Raw genomic sequence first — 18,056 nt, 5'->3', positions numbered from 1 at the left:
CTCTTAAACTCAGTCCCCCTGTTAATGAAAGCCAAAACACCATATGCTTTCTTAACAACCCTGTCCACTTGGGTGGCCATTTTAAGGAATCTATGTATCTGCACACCAAGATCTCTCTGCTCCTCCACACTGCCAAGAATCCTATCCTTAATCCTGTACTCAGCTTTCAAATTCGACCTTCCAAAATGCATCACCTCACATTTATCCAGGTTGAACTCCATCTGTCAAATCTCAGCCCATCTCTGCATTCTGTCAATGTCCCACTGCAGCCTACAACAGCCCTCTATACTGTCAACGACACCTCCAACCTTTGTATCATCTGCAGACTTGCTGATCCATCCTTCAAACCCCTCATCCAAGTCATTAATAAAAATTACAAACATTAGAGGCCCAAGGACAGAGCCCTGTGGAACACCACTCACCACAGACTTCCAGGCAGAATATTTTCCTTCTACTACCACTCGCTGTCTTCTGTTGGCCAGCCAATTTTGTATCCAGACAGTTAAGTTCCCCTGTATCCCATTCCTCCTGACCTTCTGAATGAGCCTACCATGGGGAACCTTATCAAATGCCTTAACTTCAGTCCATCTTCACCTATCTGTGGCCACTCAAGATATCTTCGCAAATTCTAAATTCACGTTGTGCTTTACGATATACAGAGTTGCCACTGCGATTTCCAAGTGGAAAACAGTACTGATGATTCTCCATTTAAAAGTATTTTGATTGCAAAAACTACATTTGATGTGGAGGTGCTGGTGTTGGACTGAGGTGGACAAAGTCAGAAGTCACAACACCAGGTTATAGTCCAACAGATGTATTTGAAATCACAAACTGCCCCTTCATACCATTGTACTCCTCCTGCTCTTCTATTACCGTTAAGAACTTTGACTTCACCTGAAGGGGCAGAGCTCGGACAGCGTGTGATTTCAAATAAATCTGTTGGTGTCATGATCAAAACTACATTTGGTTTTGAATAAAGAAAATTCATAAGACTTGAGGCATAATGCTTTTCAAATACATTATTTTGGAATACTTTTCAACATAAATTACTGACACAGCTCAAGATAATGTGACATCACATTCTCCACTTTCATTATTTGCATTTTTTTCCTGCATTATTGAATAAAGAAACCTCATTTGGTAATATTTCAGAGTTCATGATTGTTTGGCAGAATGAGAAAAACCTACAAAAGTATTATTCTGCAGCGTAGCTTAATCAATCGCTGATTGAACATTAATTTCTAAAATTACTGTAATACAGGATGATAAATGGAATCTCAAATTTCCAAGTTAATGTTGATCACGCTTTCTGTGCACCTTCTCTGCAGCAGTAACATTATATTCCTCATTATGTCCTATTACCCTAATATACTTTGTATGGTATGATCTGCCTGTACTGCACGCAAAACAAAGCTTTTCACTGTACCTAGGTATATCTGACAATTATAAATCAACTCAACATTTTTCAAAGTGCCATCAGAAAGAAATTGACCAGTATTCAATGTCATTTCTTTGATAAAATGGATTCAGCAATCCTAACTGTAACAGTGACTGCACACATCTCAGAAAATCAATTCTATTGCAATTCCATAATCTTGTTGAAATAAAAAAAGCATAACAGCTAAAATGTTTAAATATGTAAGTGAACAGAAATATAGGAGTTTATAAATTCATTCAATTACATAAATTATTACCTTAATCCCTGTGTCAAAACTCTCACTCAAATTATTGCTTAACTCTGAAAAGCAACTTTTGTACTGTTGTACATCGGACCGTTGGCTGATTGCATCAGATGGACAGGTGAGCGGATGAATAAAAAAAGAGGGGAGTAAACTAAAAGAGCCAATCATCAAATGTACCAAACCCAACGCTTCCATTTAAAGCCTACTTACGTCAGTGACACGAAAGAGCAGTATCTTATCCAAAATCAAGATTAACCCAAGCCCTAGTTCACCTATCAATCTGGTAGCACAGCAACATTCTACACCATCCTTCCAAAATAGGTCTCATTGAAAAACAAAGCATCCTCTGGACATTAATACACAATAAACAAGAATGATCTGATTGTCATGCTTTTTATTGTCTGAGCAAATACTGATTTTTAGCAGAATGTTCCCAGAAGTTATTTTTCACTTTAAGCTTTCCTTTCACGTTTGTATGTTCAAAGACACAAAACACCATCAGGTTTAAAAACAACAAACATTAGATAATTTCGAGCATGATATCAAAATCAATGTGGTGGCTTAGTAGTTAACACTGCTGCCTCACCACACCAGGGCTCAGGTTCGATTCCACCCTCAGGCGACTGTCTGTGTGGAGTTTGCACATTCTCCCTGCATCTGCGAGAGTTTCCTCCCACAGTCCAAAGATGTACCAAATTAGGTGGGTTGGCCAGATTAGGTAAATGCAGGGTTACCAGGGATGGGGTGGATCTGGGTAGAATGCTCTTCAGAGGGCCATTGTGGACTCTTTTCACACTGTCGGGATTCTATGATTCTACGTATTAATTGTAAGCTTATTTGGGTTTTAAACAGCTGAGATTGCAGGAAACATGAGACACAGCACAGTGCTCTACAGCATTTATGATCTGGGAGAAAAATGAGAGAGAGAGAGAGAGAGAGAGAATGCGTTGGGTTTGGATTTCAATGCTTTGGGCATTGATAAATATTTAAAATTCATTCACAGGATGAGTACAGTGTTTATTGCTTGTCCCTAATGGCCCTTAGATTAGATTAGATTCCCTACAGTGTGGAAACAGGCCCTTCAGCCCCACAAGTCCACACCAACCCTCCGAACAGCAACCCACCCAGACCCATTTCCCTTTGACTAGTGCATCTAACACTACGGGCAATTCAGCACGGCCAATCCAACTAATCTGCACATCTTTGGACTGTGGGAGGAAACTGGAGCATCCCCACGCAGACACAGGGAAAATGTGCAAACTCCACACAGACAGACAGTCACCCGAGGGTGGAATCAAACCTGGGTCCCTGGCACTGTGAGGCGGCAATGCTAACCACTGAGCCACTTTCCCACCCCATGTTAAGAGTCAAAAGTTAAGAGTCAAAAGGTGTGGCGCTGGAAAAGCGCAGCAGGTCAGGTAGCATCCAAGGAGCAGGAGAATCGACATTTCGGGCGTAAGCCCTTCATCAGGAATGTGGGGAAGAATGTTGCCTCCCACAGTAACCCCCCAAACACCTGAGCAGTTTTCTTAAAGGATGGTACTGCCTGCTCTGGAATTTACAAGGATCTTTAATAGGGGTCAAAACAAATGCTTGGGTCTTGCTGCGGTCAATCACAACCTCCTAACACAGCCAAATATTAACTTCCAAACTCACTTCAACCGAGCATTGAAAAGGGGTCATCCCTGGACCATTGGTCAGGTAACTTTGAAAGATTTGTCAAAGCCAATGACTCTTCAATGACAGTGCCATCGACCACAGGTCGTCAAAAAGAAATGATGTGTGGGAGAGGAGTGGTATTATCACTACACTGTTGATCCAGAGACCCAGGTAATGTTTTGGCGACCAGGGTTTGAATCCTGCCATGGCAGATGGTGGAATTTGTATTCAATACAATATCTGGAATTTAGTGTCGGAAGATGACCACAAATAGACCATTGTTGATTGTTAGAAAAACCCATCTGGTTCACTACAGTCTTTTAAAGGAAGGAAGCTGCTTTCCTCACCTGGTCTGCCCTACATGTGACTCCAAGCCCACAGCAACATGCTTGACTCTCTGGAATGGACAATAAATACTAGCCTGGAGATAAAAGAACTGCAGATGCTGGAATGCAAAGGTAGATAGGCAGGAGGCTGGAAGAACACAGCAAGCCAGGCAGCACCAAGAGGTGGAGAAGTCAAAATTTTGGGTGTGACCCTTGGGTTATGCCTGAAAAGTTGACTTCTCCATCTCCTGATGCTGCTTGGCTTGCTATGCTCTTCCAGCCGCCTGTTTTGAATAGTTTGGATTCCAATATCTGCAGCTTTTTTTTGAAATCAAAAACAAACTGGTTGAGAGCCCAGGAGGAGTTGGTGACCACTATCAACCAGATAAAAGAGCAATAAATCCTGGAGTCAATGGGACGAGATTCCACCATGAAGGGTGGTGATCCTTCCCCACATAAGTACCATGAACTTTTTGCTGAAGAGGACAGCATTCTGTTGGATCGGAGAGATGCTGGTACCATCACCCTCTCACTAAACTGAGGAGAAATGTCAGATTGCTCCAACAGTAGTGGGGTCAGCCACCTTTGTATTGTTGGGGAGATCCTGGTTAGAATATATGTCTAAAAATACTTGTGCTTATCATCGCAAAGGAAACCTCCCCGAGAACCGGTGTGGTTTCAGGGCAAACACCGGCACAACTGACATGGTACATGCACTTCGGTAAAGCCCAAGAAAAGGCGTCGTGAGTCAAACAGGACCAAAACATCTCCGTGGTAGATCTCATCGCGGTAAGCAGATATGGACTTTTGGAAACTTCTTCAAAAATCTGGATGCCCAGCCCGGCTCCTGTCAATCGGAAGCAGTTTCGTGAAAAAAATACACAGTCAATTAAAAGCAAAATGCTGCCTTCGCTGGAAATCGGAAATAAAAACAGAAAGGACTGGAGAAACGCAGCAGGTCGGGCAGCAGCTGTAGAGAGGGAGAAAGAGTTAACATTTCGAGTTTGATATGAACCTTCTTCAGAACTGAAGAGTGACATTGGACTCTAATGTTAATTCTGTTTCTCTCTTTACAGATGCTGCCAGAGTTTCTCCAGCACTTTGTGTTTATTTCATGAAACCCAGTTTGGGCAAGTCATGCACATCAGTCACCACTCGAACTGGCTCCGAATCTCCAATAGCATGCAGCAAGGGTGTGTGCTGGTCCTGACTTATTTTAGATTAGATTAGGTTCCCTACAGTGTAGAAACAGGCCCTTCGGCTCAACAAGTCCACACCGAACCTCCGAAGATTAACCCACCCATTTCCCCTCTGACTAATGCACCTAACAGTATGGGCAATTTAGTATGGCCTATTCACCTGACCTGCACATCTTTGGGCTGGGAGGAAACCAGAGCACCCAGAGGAAACCCATGCAGACGCGAGGAGAATGTGCAAACTACACACACACACACAGTCAGTCTCCAATGCTGGAATCGAACCTGGGTCCCTGGTGCTGTGAGGCAGCAGTGCTAACCACCGAGCCACCATGCCACGCCACTCACACTCTGAAGAGAATCCCACCCAGACTCAGCTCCCCCTACCCCACCCTCACTCCCTAACCCCACATTTATTCTTGTTTAAACATTGACTTACCAGTGTCTGTGTTCACTAGGGTTTAGAAGAATGAAAAAGGATTGGATTGAATTGTAGAAAGTTGGAACAGGACTGGACAGACCAGATGCAGGGAGTGCTAACCACTGAGCCACCGTGCTGCTACTTCAGAATGGCACTGCAGCAGATAACAAGAGACCTTAATGAGGGAGTTTGCGTTGGCTTCCAGAGTGAAGGGAGCCTTTTCAACCTCAGAGAAAAACAAAGGAACCACTCATCGGTAAAACATGTTTTCACTGATGGTTGCACTCTCCTGGCTCACTGGCCGTCAGACCTGCACTGTACAACATGTGTTTCTAAGGCCACACAACACTTCAGGCTAAAAGTCAATCTAATGAAACAGTAAAGTCCTGCACTCCAACAAAAGGATACAAGCCATCAAGCATTGACATCACGGGAACTGGGCTAAATGCGGTCAAGTGGTTTATCCATCTAGGGAATGGCATCTTGTTTGATGCCACCAAAGACAAAGAAAGTGAACAACAGGCATCCTAAAGCAAACTGAGTATTTGCAAAACCCTACAAATGAGTGTCGAGCAATTGCAGTCTCAGAACACAGATCAAGCTCAGCGTAGACCACCTCACCACCTTTTTGCAAAAAGTGCTGAGACATGGGGTCTGTACCAATGACGTGTACACTTTCGAAAGCTCTTCCACCAAAGCTGTCTCCCCAACATGCTCATGGTTTCCTGAAGGGATCACATCACAAACACTGGAAATGGCCAACGCCACCAGCAGCAAGACACTCTTCCTGCACAGCCAACTTTGTTGAGTCAGGCCACATTACCCAAATGGACAGTTCTGAAAATGTGTTGCTGGAAAAGCGCAGCAGGTCAGGCAGCATCCAAGGAGCAAGAGAATTGACGTTTCTGGCATGAGCCCTTCTTCAGGAATTTCTCCCCAAATGGACAGTTGCCTAAGATAGTGTTGTGCCTGGAGATACCAAATCAGGAACACTCCAGAGACCATGGAGACTGAGTAAATAGCCAACATGGTAGACAAGGAGAAGTACGGGTCCAACAGTGACTATTCCTTTACCTGTTTCAACTGTGGAAGTATCTGATGGTTACAGATAAAGCTGGCGAGCTACTAATGGGCCTGTACCTAATTAGTTTTCTTTCATTTGTTAATGGGATATGAACATTGCTGATTGGGTCAGCATTTAGTGCCCGTCCCTAATTGCCCAGAGGATAGTTAAGAGTGAACCATATTGCTGCTGGTCTGGAGTCACATGTAGGCCAGGCCAGGTAAGGATGACAGATTTCCTTCCCAAAAAGGATGTTAGTGAACCAGGTGGGTTTTTAAATTGACGGCGGCACCACCACCTGCCCCAAAACGAGTACAAGCCTCCTGCAATCTTCAGCGATGAAGTAGTGCCAAAAAGGAGAGAGTGAGGAGTGCACATTACAGCATAATGGTAAGGAACTAAAGAAAATGCTAGTCATAGCATTATTAATAAAGCAATGACCTAAGTTTGAGGCAATAACAGCAGAAATTAGAAAGCAGAGAAGTGAGAGAACACCCTGAACAGACACGGAGTTTATTTTTGTACCCTCAACAGGGATGAAAGTGAGAAAGGGAGAGTCCTTCCTCCTAACTCTATGTGAGCAGTGTTCAAAGTTATAAAACTGAATCTATTGCAAACAACAAATGTTGGAGATCACAGCAGCTCAGACAGCATCCATGGAGAGCAATCTAACATTTTGAGTCTAGATGACTCTTACCAGAGCTGACGCGAAGTGTGGAGGGGGGCAGCATTTATACATAAATAAAGCATGGAGGCTGTCCCCCTCCACACTTCTCATCAGCTTGGATGAAGAGTCATCTAGAGTTGAAACGTTTACTCACTCGCTGTCAATGGATGCTGGCTGACATGCTGTGATCTCCAGCAATTGTTGTTTTCAGTACAGATTCCAGCATCTGCAGTAATTTGCTCCTGAATCTATTGCTATTTGTGTTGTTAATGGAGTTAAGAGCTGGCTATAAAAAGAAGCAACATTGGTGATGTTAGATACTTTTCTTTGAGGTCAGAAGAGGTAGTGAAGTCAAAATAGTTAATAGATGAACAATTGCTAAGAGTGAAACATTGTAAATAAGGAGAAATATCTATTAGTTTGATCATGTCTATATCTGGTGCCTGTAACTGTAAATTGAAGCAAATCAGACCACTGTGCAGACTGTTCCTTCCAAACAAATCGAATGGAGAGGACCTGAGGGTTGGGAGGTCAGAGAGGAATTACAATACCAAGTCATAGAAGGCCAGACTGGAATTAGTCCAACGCAATGTTTGGAATTGGTTAATTTCCTGATTTCCCAGCATATGATACCAGTTGAAATGGTGAAATCTGGTTTGTAGAGTTCCTTTAAGTGAGAGCCAGACCAGTTACTAGGCAGGACATCTTGTAGAAAATCTAGGTATTGCAGGACATTAACCAGCATCGAGCCATCTCTGTACATTAGTGACATTCTTTTAACTGGGATCAGAAAGAATTTTCCTCCCACTCCTCCCACCGTTAATTGACTGGGATTTTTCTTTGGATTTTTGTCTCCCTCTCTCAGGGAATGATGTATTACTGAGGTGTGTGTGTGTGTCTGTTTTGGTGCGCACGACCATTACATTTGCGTGGGACAAACTGGATCCATCCAGTGGTCGTTGTTGGTTCATGGATTTGAGCAACAAGCATTTTGAGATGCAATGTTTTTAGTTTGGCTGCAGTTATCCTTCAGCAAAACAATTGGTACCTCTGGGAAGCAAATAGTTTTAAAATCACGACAAAGGTCATGTTGCGCTGCAAACAGCATAGTCACCATCCCCCCCCTCCCCACCCCCTCCCCACCAGCCAAGGACAGTATTGCCTCACGTCCATGTGCCAATTGTTCAATTTTGTCCATGGAAAGTTGGCTCTTTGTCAATGCAAACATCTTTCAAAATAAAGTTTAGAACGTTTGCAGGCAGTCACTCACTACCCCCTACTCTTCAGTCAAAAATCTCGATTAGTTTAAAATAAAAATCAGAGGAGAAAGTGAGGTCTGCAGATGCTGGAGATCAGAGCTGAAAATGTGTTGCTGGAAAAGCGCAGCAGGTCAGGCAGCATCCAGGGAACAGGAGAATCGACATTTCGGGCATAAGCCCTTCTTCAGGAAACGTTGATTCTCCTGTTCCCTGGATGCTGCCTGACCTGCTGCGCTTTTCCAGCAACACATTTTCAGCTTAAAAAAAAATCAGCCAGAGATGCACCACTTTTGATAAAAGTAGAAAAGCACTCTGCAATTCACATGTATATTGTAACTGGTATACAGCAGTCAGAAGAAATATTAGCTTGGAGTTTGTAGCTGTAATGGTGGTGAAACTCTCAGTCTTTACTGTAATTACCAAATGAAACCTACAGTAGCTTTGCTGTTCCCACGTGTAGAGCTAAATATGGAAGTCAAGAACTGACTCTCGGTGATTCTTTGATCATATCAGCTACATTGCTGAAGCCCGCATAGGTGACAATTTGGTACAAGTCACTGAACTGCTGAAAGCTTTTCTACTTTATAATCTCTCTGGTACAAACTCTTGAAAAGACATATTGCTAACAAGGTGCAACTGGGGTTTTATCCACGTATTATATCACAACTACTTCAAGAAAACCTCTCTGGCTCTGGAAGCAAATTATACATTTTTGTAATGTCAATGTTTTCCATTTTAATTCAAGCTTCCACAATATAATACAATTTCAAAAAATCATTTGTATGAAGTTTCAGCTTCTATGAGTATGCCCCAATCTTTATGATTGATATTTTCTCCCCACAAATTTAAATGTAAGCATTCTACCTCACTACCAATTAGTCAAAACTCCCAAGTTCCTTGGAGCCTGAAGGTGACCAATCAGCCTTCTCCTAGACCTTCCCAATGCCTGTCAGTCAGTCACCTGGAAAGGCACAGAGAGCAACACGATGACAAATCTTTGACTGTATTATTTCAGCACCATCACACAGAAACATGATGAAAAACCAAATCAAAGATTCACCACCTGGTTGGAGTGGCCAGTAATGGCCCACAGTTCTAACTTGTGACCAGAAAGAACACTCTCACAATTTTAACGACTAACTGTATGTCTCCAGTGGTTTTTGAGTCATAGAGATGCACAGCACGGAAACAGACCCTTCAATCCAACTCGTCCATGCTGACCAGATATCCCATGATTTAATAAACTTCTATAAGGTCACCCCTCAGCCACTGACAGTCCAGGGAAAACAGCCTCTCCCTATAGCTCAAATCCTCCAACCCTGGCAACATCTTTGTAAAGGGCACACCAGACACGTGGAGACTGTTTAAGGAGCAATTGTTGTGAGTGATGCACAAATTTGTTCCTCTGAGATAGGTAAGAAGGGGTAAGATTAAGGAGCCTAGGATGACAAGAACAGAGGAGTTACTCGTCAAAAGGAAGAAGGCAGCTTACGTAAGTTAGAGAGAGCAAGGATCTAGCAGAGCTTTAGACGATTACAGGCTTGCCAGAAGGGAGCTCAGAAATGGACTGAGGAGAGCCAGGAGGGAGCACGAGAAAGGCTTGGAAAGAAGGATTAGGGAGAACCCAAAGGCATTTACTCATGCGTGAGGAATAAAAGAATGATCAGGGAGAAGGTAGGGCCAGTCAGGGATAGCATAGGGTTATTGTGCGTGGAGGCTGAGCAGATAGGGGAAGCCCTAAATGTGTTTGCTCCGGTTTTCGCCAAGGAAGGGGACCTTGTTGTGAATAAGAACTTTGAGGAGCTGGGATACAGGCTTGAACAGATCAAGATTGATGGTGTCGATGTGCTGGAAGTTATGGCAAACATTAAGATTGATAAGCCCCCAGGGCCAGACCAGATTTATCCTAGGTTGCTTCGGGAAGTGAGAAAGGAGGTTGCTAAGCCGCTGGCGAGGATATTTGCCTCCTCACTCTCCACAGGAGTTGTACCGGAGGATTGGAAGGAGGTGAATGTTGTTCCTCTTTTCAGTAGGGGTAATAGGGAAATCCCTGGCAATTACAGACCAGTCAGTCTTACATCCGTGGTCAGCAAAGTTTTGGAAAGGATTCTGAGGGATAGTATTCATGACTATTTGGAAAAGCATAGTGTGATTAAAGGCAGTCAGCATGGCTTTGTGAGGGGCAGGTCATGCCTCACAAATCTTATTGAGTTCTTTGAGGAGGTGGCATGACAGGTCGAAGGTCGAGCGGTGGATGTGGTGTATATGGACTTCAGCAAGGCTTTTGATATGGACCCCCATGGTAAGCTCATTCATAAAGTCATGAAGTATGGGATACAGGGAGATTTGGCTCTCTGGATTCAGAATTGGTTGGCTGACAGAAGGCAGAGAGTGGTTGTAGATGGAAAGTATTCTGTCTGCAGGACAGTGTTGAGTGGGATCCCGCAGGGCTCTGTACTTGGGCCTCTGCTCTTTGTAGTTTTTATAAATGACTTGGATGAGGAGGTTGAGAGGTGGGTTAGTAAATTTGCAGGTGACACAAAAAGGTTGGAGGTGCCGTTGACAGTACTGAGGGATATTGCAGGCTGCAGCGCAACATAGACGGGATGCAGAGCTGGGCTGAGAAATGGCAAATGGAGTTCAACCTGGATAAATGTGAAGTGATGCATTTTGGAAAGTCAACCTCGAATGCTGAATATAGGATTAAAGACAGGATTCTTGGCAGTGTGCAGGATCAGAGGGATTTTGGTGTTTGAGTACATAGATCCCTCAAAGTTGCCACCCAAGTGGATAGGGTTGTTAAGAAAACATATGGTATTTTGGCTTTCATTAACAGGGAGATAGAGTTTAAGAGCTGCGAGATTTTGCTACAGCTGTACAAGTCCCTCGTGAGACCACACTTGGAATATTGTGTCCAGTTCTGGTTGCCCTACTATAGGAAAGATTCGGAGGCTTTGGTGAGGGTGCAAAGATGATTTATCAGGATGCTGCCTGGACTGGAGGACTTGCCTTATGAACAGAGGTTGACTAACCTCAGACTTTTCTCTCTGGAGAGAAGGATTGAGGTACCTGATCGAGGTATACAAGATAATGAGAGGAATGGATAGAGTCAATAGCCAGAGACTTTTCCCCAGGGCAGGATTGACTGGCATGAGGGGTCATAGTTTTAAGATATTAGGAGAAAGATATATAGGGGACCTCAGAGGAAGACTTTTTATGCAGAGAGTTGTGAATGCATGGAATGTGTTGCCAGCCGTGGTGGCGGAAGCAGAGTCATTGGGGACATTTACGCGACTGCTGGACATGCACATGGATAGCAGTGAATTGAGGGGTACGTAGGTTAAGTTATTATATTTTACATTAGGATTAATCCCCAGCAAAACATCGTGGGTCAAAGGGCCTGTTCTGTGCTGTACTTTCCTAAATCTTTTCTGAGCCCTTTCAAGTTTCAAAACATCCAACCAATAGGAGGGAGACCAGAATTGAATACAATATTCCAAAAGGGGCAGAACCAATGTCCTGTACAACCGCAACTTGACCTCCCAACTCCCATGCTCAAAAGGAGTTGATTGGACTGCAGGCAGACCCACTCTCTGCTTTGGTTACGTAAAGTGGCATTCAGATTGGGAAACAATGGTCACAGAGATAATAAGAAAGGAAGAAAACATTTGCATTCACTGAATGAATTACAAATCCCAAAAATTTGTCCTCAAAGTGCTCCACAGCCAATTAATGAGTACAATGTAATTACCTCTGTTTTAATTGGCTAGCAGCCTAATGCAGGGGTTTAATGCCTGTGTTGGGCAGGGAATTCTCTATGATGTCCAATCCAATGTAACAGAACCTCCAACAGCAGGCAGCAATGGTGAGCAGCAGACAAACAGGAGGCTGAAGGAACACAGCAAGACAGGCAGTGTCAGGAGATGGAGAAGTCAACCTTTGGAGTATTAACCCTTCTAGCTGTGTTCTTCCAACCTTCTGTTTGTCTACTTTTGATTCTAGTGCCTGCAGCTTTTTTTTGGCTCTAATCAATGGTGAGCAATTGTGCCAAGACTTCCACCAGCAGGTGGTGATAGTGAGTGGGGGGGGTACTGCGACAGTTGAATAGACCGTCTCGAGAAAAAAAATATTATCTTTGTGGGAAGGAGGGCTCATGAGAAGAAACACTTCCCTTTTCAACCTCTTCCCTTCTTGTTTGTAATAACCTGATGCCAGTGGAATAAAGAATCCTTGCTTCATAATGTTTGCGTCGTCTGTATTTTCAAATCTCATAATACAGACATAGAACATAGAAACGTACAGCACAGAACAGGCCCTTAGGCCCACGATGTTGTACCAAGGTTAATCCTAATGTAAAATATTGTAACAACCTACACACCCCTCAACTCACTGCTATCCATGTGCATGTCCAGCAGTTACTTAAATGTCCCCAATGACTCTGCTTTCACCACCACCGCTGGTAACGCATTCCATGCATTCACAGCTCTCTGAGCAAAAAACCTACCTCTGACGTCTCTTTTATACCTTTCTCCTAATATCTTCAAACTATGATTTCTCGTACCAGTCAATCCTGCCCTGGGGAAAGTCTCTGGCTAACCCTGACCCTGTTTTTAATAGGCGAAATTGGACTTTTAAACTGAACATGATAGTGCAACTTTCAGACTTGAACCTTCAAGTTAAAGATGACACACTGAAACCTCTGTCTCTTGCGTATAAAAAAACCCGAAAGATATTTCCTTTGGTGAATGGCTGAATTTATTTTGAACTGCAAACTATGCACCAATATATTTCCAGTTGAAACCTTCTCCATATCACTTTGAAAGACTATATAGACTGACATGCACTTAAGTACAAGCTCAAATTAGATTCTTACCTAAAATAGACCATGGGAATAAGAGAACATGCTGCGTAGATAATATGTACTTCTCTTCAACCTGCTGTAGCTATCTCCAGCAAACATTACAATATTCATTATTGCAAGTAATGCCCACCCAAGATAGGATGTACAACATGTTTAAGTTTGCTACTGATCGAGCATTATCTGCAAGTTATTAATGCGTCATTTGTCATGTCAGCTGCTGCGTCCTGGAAGTCAGAAATTATAGCCTCTTTTTTTTCTATGCTTGACAAAATAGGCTTGATACTGATGATGATAAGGTTAAAGGCAATTGCAATGACACTCAAACAATGTTGCAGAGACACAAATTATATCACATAATTAACAAGTAAAGCATTAGACCATAACAGCAAATAAAAAGGGCATGGGATTTAATCCCACATTCATAGTGCAGATGTAATTCCTACCACTGCCCCCTACAGGTTGTCAGATGTAAAGAGAGTGTTGCTTTTTTCTCTTTTAAGCAGTACGACAGATTGCCTTCATGTCTGTGAACTGAGAATTGACCGGAGTTTCCTCCCTCGATCAGTACTCAATGTAAATATATGTGTGATGGAAGAAATGGACCAGGCTCTAGCTTCTTAACTTGTTAAGTCAAGTCACCATAGCCCTGCCAGACCATATGGCTGCTCTCTTCATTAGAAAGAGACAACTAGTGGAGTTTTAAACGGGGGATCACCATGCCTCAGGTGAGGGGAGACGTTGAGAAGGAGAATCCTTTATGACAGCTAGTGTAGGAATTGAAACCTTGCCGTTGGCATCATTCTGTTTGACAAACTAGCTGTTCAGCCATTCTGTCTGACAAACTAGCTGTCCAGCCAACTGAGCAAAGCAACCCCCTCCCCTGGGTTAACTAGGCTGATATTAGTCACAACCTGTTTTCCTCAGGAGGCTAATGACACAATGACCAATTTTTAAATCGATGCACATAGAAAGCATTATATGATTAGATTAGATTACCTCCAGTATGGAAACAGGCCCTTCGGCCCAACAAGTCCACACCAACCCTCCAAAGAGTAACTTACTAAGACCCCTTCCCCTACCCTATATTTACCCTTGACTAATGCACCTAATGCTGTGTGCAATTTAGCATGGCCAATTCACCTGACCTGCACATCTTTGGATTGTGGGAGGAAACCGGAGCACCCGGAGCACAGGGAGAATGTGTGGAGTTTGCACACAGTCAGAGGCTGGTATCAAACCCAGGTCCCTGGCGCTGTGAGGCAGCAGCGCTAAGCGCTGAGCCACTGTGCCATCCTGGATACATCACAGCTTGGTAAGGAAACTGCTTTTCCCAAGACCATTAAGAAACTACAGAAAGTCATGAACACAGCCCAGTCCATCATCCAAACCAGCCTTCCATCCATTGACTCCGTCTACACTTCCCACTGCCTAGGAAAAGCAGCCAACATCATCAAAGATCCCTTCTATGCCAGTTATACTCTCTTCCGTTGGGCAGAGGATATAAAAGTTTGAAGACATGTGCAAATAGATTCAAGAACAGCTTCTTCTGCATTGTTATCAGACTTCTGAATGAACCTCAAATGCTAATTCTGATTTTTCTCTCTCTCTCTCGGTGCACCTTTTCTACGCTATAACACTGTATTATGCACTCTGTTCTGTTAATCTGATACATTTTGCATGACAAGATCTGCCTGTACAGCAGCAAATTAACACTTTTCACTGTATCTTGGTACGTGACAACAATAAATCAATCACATGTTGACTAAACACACATGGAGAAGCATCAAGTGTATCCAACAGCCGTGGAACTATACTGCAGGAGCTCGAGCCAGGGTGTTCAGGAAAGCAACAAGAGAAAACTAAATGACTAAATTCCCCTGCCCTCCCAAAAGGTTCTTTATTGTGCACGCTCAAATTTTAAACATTGGGACACAGAGTTCCCAGAAACCACTTCATTAAAATCAGAAAGCATTCACGTTCACTTGGTACCTTTCAGATCCTAAGTATTCCCCGCCACCCCCACAAAGTGCTCCACAGCCAATGAATTTTACATGCAGTAATAAAGTCATCGTTGTTAAGTCAGAAAATCTGGCTACCAATCTGTGTACAGCAAAGTCACCCAAATAGCAGTGAGATAAATCAAAATGTAAAACAGAGCTGAACTTCCACTCCAAATTCCACAACCCAAGACACCCTGTATGCTTTACAGTCACATCAGAGCTCCCACCCACTGCCTTTCCTCTGACCACTCAACTTTGGTTCTAGAGATGGAGGATCATAACTAAAATCTGGTCGATCTGCTCTGTGCCCTGTCAAGGCCCCTTGCATCCTTCAGATCATGTGATTATCTATGCTGGAAGCTAGACTTTAGCCTGGGTCTAACTAGAGTCAAGCTGTAGCATATCCTCTTTGCTGATGTACTCTTGGCCTGATTTATAATGCTCCTATGCTTTGGTTACCACTCTCTAAATATGCTGTGCCACTTTCAACAATGAATCCACTTACATCCCAAGGTCTTCTGTTCCTGTAGACATTAAGCTCTAGGTTCAGGTTGCATTTCAACATATTGCTATCTAACTCCAAGGCAATAGCGGCATTACTGAGGCAAGCTGGCAGAGATAGATTAGGACTGTGCTCACCAAATAGTTTAAATAAGATGGCCAATTTGTAAAATAAAACGATACTCCTCTGCAATGCAATTATTGATGGCAATAGCTACACTTCAATTTCAGAAGGTATCTATACAATTACTGTGCAGATAAGTAATTGATACAAACCTGGAGTCCTTTAAATAACAATTGTATCAACTTAAAATAAAGTTATATTACCAGGTTTGACATTTAATCACTGGAATAATTCACACAGCAAGCGTTTCGATAAATTTTGTGGAAATTTCTTGCCATAAGCCAAAGAAATGCTTTCTCAAGATAGAAAAATACACCTTCAAGGGCTATTATCTTGATCCAACCTACATTATAATTAACCACCCATTTGCTCTTTTCTAGTACATCTTCTGAGTAAAGCAACCTGTGAAATTGTTATCACCCGTGTCTGGTGAAGGGTTGACGTTTGTATGAACACAAGTGAAAATATCTTAGCTTGCCAAAATCAAAACACACACATCCCTTTCAAAGAAACAGGGTGAGGTAGATCTTTTCACATCTTTTATTTAATAACTGGGATAACACACATATTATCAAAAGTTCAAATGAGAGCAATGGTAAATGTACAAGTCACTCAGCTTGTTTAAAAGGAAAACACAAACATATTAGACGTGGTGAACTGTGTATATTCAAACATCTTTTCAGGCCAATCTCTCACACGTTATCATGTTTGGCTTAAAGTAAAGCATGACTCAGCACAAGCAACTCTCTGTCTCTATGCCGTTCTTTAGTTAACTCCCTGGGGATTTAGCAAAGTAAGAAGCAATATCTTATTTCTGAACGTAACCCGAAAGCTCAGCTTCCAGGAGAGGATTTAACTGTCATGGCAACCCTCACAGCGATTCATATTTTGAGTCCATGACCAGTGTTCCAGATACAGGGCCATTGGAACATGAAGATGCGATTATAGAGGGATTTTTAAATTCATTGTGAGGGTGTCACTAGCTACACTAGCATTTATTGTCCATCCCTGATTGCACCGAGGACAGTCAAAGTCAACCACATTGTTGTGGGTCTGGAGTCAGCAGGTTCCTCCGCAAAAGGGCATTGGTGAACCAATGGGTTCTTCTTTCAACCATCAACAATAGTTTCATGGTTATCATTCGACTCTTAACTTCAGATCTTTAATGAATTCAAATTCCGTCATTTGCTGCGGTGGAGGATTTGAACCCATGTCCCCAGGACATTATCTGCTCCGTGGATTAATAGGTCTAGTGATTGCCTCCTTATTCTCAAATTTTCAAAAGGGTTTGGCTGAACATATCATTTATATTACAGTGCAGAACAGTAGGTCACCAAAATAAGTTCAGTTTCTGACTGGCATTCACACATAAATCGTTATCGTTAATGTTACAGAAACACCTTCCATTTACATAGGATGCTATATTACATTTTAAAAGGTGAAGGCACTTCAAGGAACATAAACCCAAAATAAAGTGCACTGCCAACATAGAGCACATCAGAGCTGGTGAATGGCTAAAGAGGTAAGATTTACACTGAATCTTAAAGAAATAGTGAAGGGGGAAATTTTAGGGAGGGCACACCACAGCTTAGATAGCTGAAGGCACAAGTGATGACGATGGTGCACAAGCAGTAGGAATACACAAGTAAATACATTAGAACAATATAAACTATTTGGAGGCTAGAGGAGCTGGAAGCATTACAGAGATGCGGAGACTGAGGTCATGGAGGGACTGAACACCAGGATGAGACTCTGAGGGGTGACCTTATAGAAGTTTATTAAATCATGAGGGGCATGGATAGGATGAAAAGTCTTTATTCCAGGATGGTGGAGTCCAAAACCAGAGGACATGAGTTTAAGTGAGAGTGGAAAAAAAAAGGACCTGAGGGGTCACTTTTTCATGCAGAGGGTGGTACATGTATGGAACAAGCTGCCAGGGGAAGTGGTGGAGGCTGGTACAATTACACCATTTAACAGGCATCTGGATAGGTATACGAATAAAGGTTTAGAGGAACATGGAGCCAATGGCACTAGGTCAGACTGGGATGGGTGGTTGACATTGAGTTATAGAGTCATAGAATCAGAGATGTACAGCATGGAAACAGACCATTTGGTCCAACCCGTCCATACCAACCAGATATCCAACCCAATCTCGTCCCACCTGCCAGTACCTGGCCCATATCCCTCCAAACCCTTCCTATTCATATACCCATCCAAATGCCTCTTAAATGTTGCAATTGTTCCAGCCTCCACCACGTCCTCTGGCAGCTCATTCCATACACGTACCACCCTCTGCG

At 42.9% G+C, this 18,056-nt stretch overlaps 1 protein-coding gene across 2 annotated transcripts in view; it reads right to left on the bottom strand.

Annotated features, from left to right (window-relative positions):
• Positions 1–15,656, bottom strand: part of LOC122559311 (sodium-coupled neutral amino acid transporter 4-like) — a 70,462-nt gene extending 54,806 nt beyond the window's left edge. The window contains exon 1 of one of the 2 annotated variants that reach the window (XM_043708671.1): positions 15,640–15,656. The gene's annotated coding sequence lies outside the window, so the exon portion shown is untranslated. Of the gene's footprint in view, positions 1–1,694; positions 1,781–15,639 lie in introns of those variants that run through there. The other variant, XM_043708670.1, reaches the window with a different exon arrangement.
• Positions 15,657–18,056: the final 2,400 nt, after the last annotated feature.

The sequence above is a fragment of the Chiloscyllium plagiosum genome, chromosome 19 (assembly GCF_004010195.1).
Source record: "Chiloscyllium plagiosum isolate BGI_BamShark_2017 chromosome 19, ASM401019v2, whole genome shotgun sequence".
Classification (NCBI taxonomy): domain Eukaryota; kingdom Metazoa; phylum Chordata; class Chondrichthyes; order Orectolobiformes; family Hemiscylliidae; genus Chiloscyllium; species Chiloscyllium plagiosum.
This window is presented reverse-complemented; position numbering and strand designations above follow the sequence as displayed.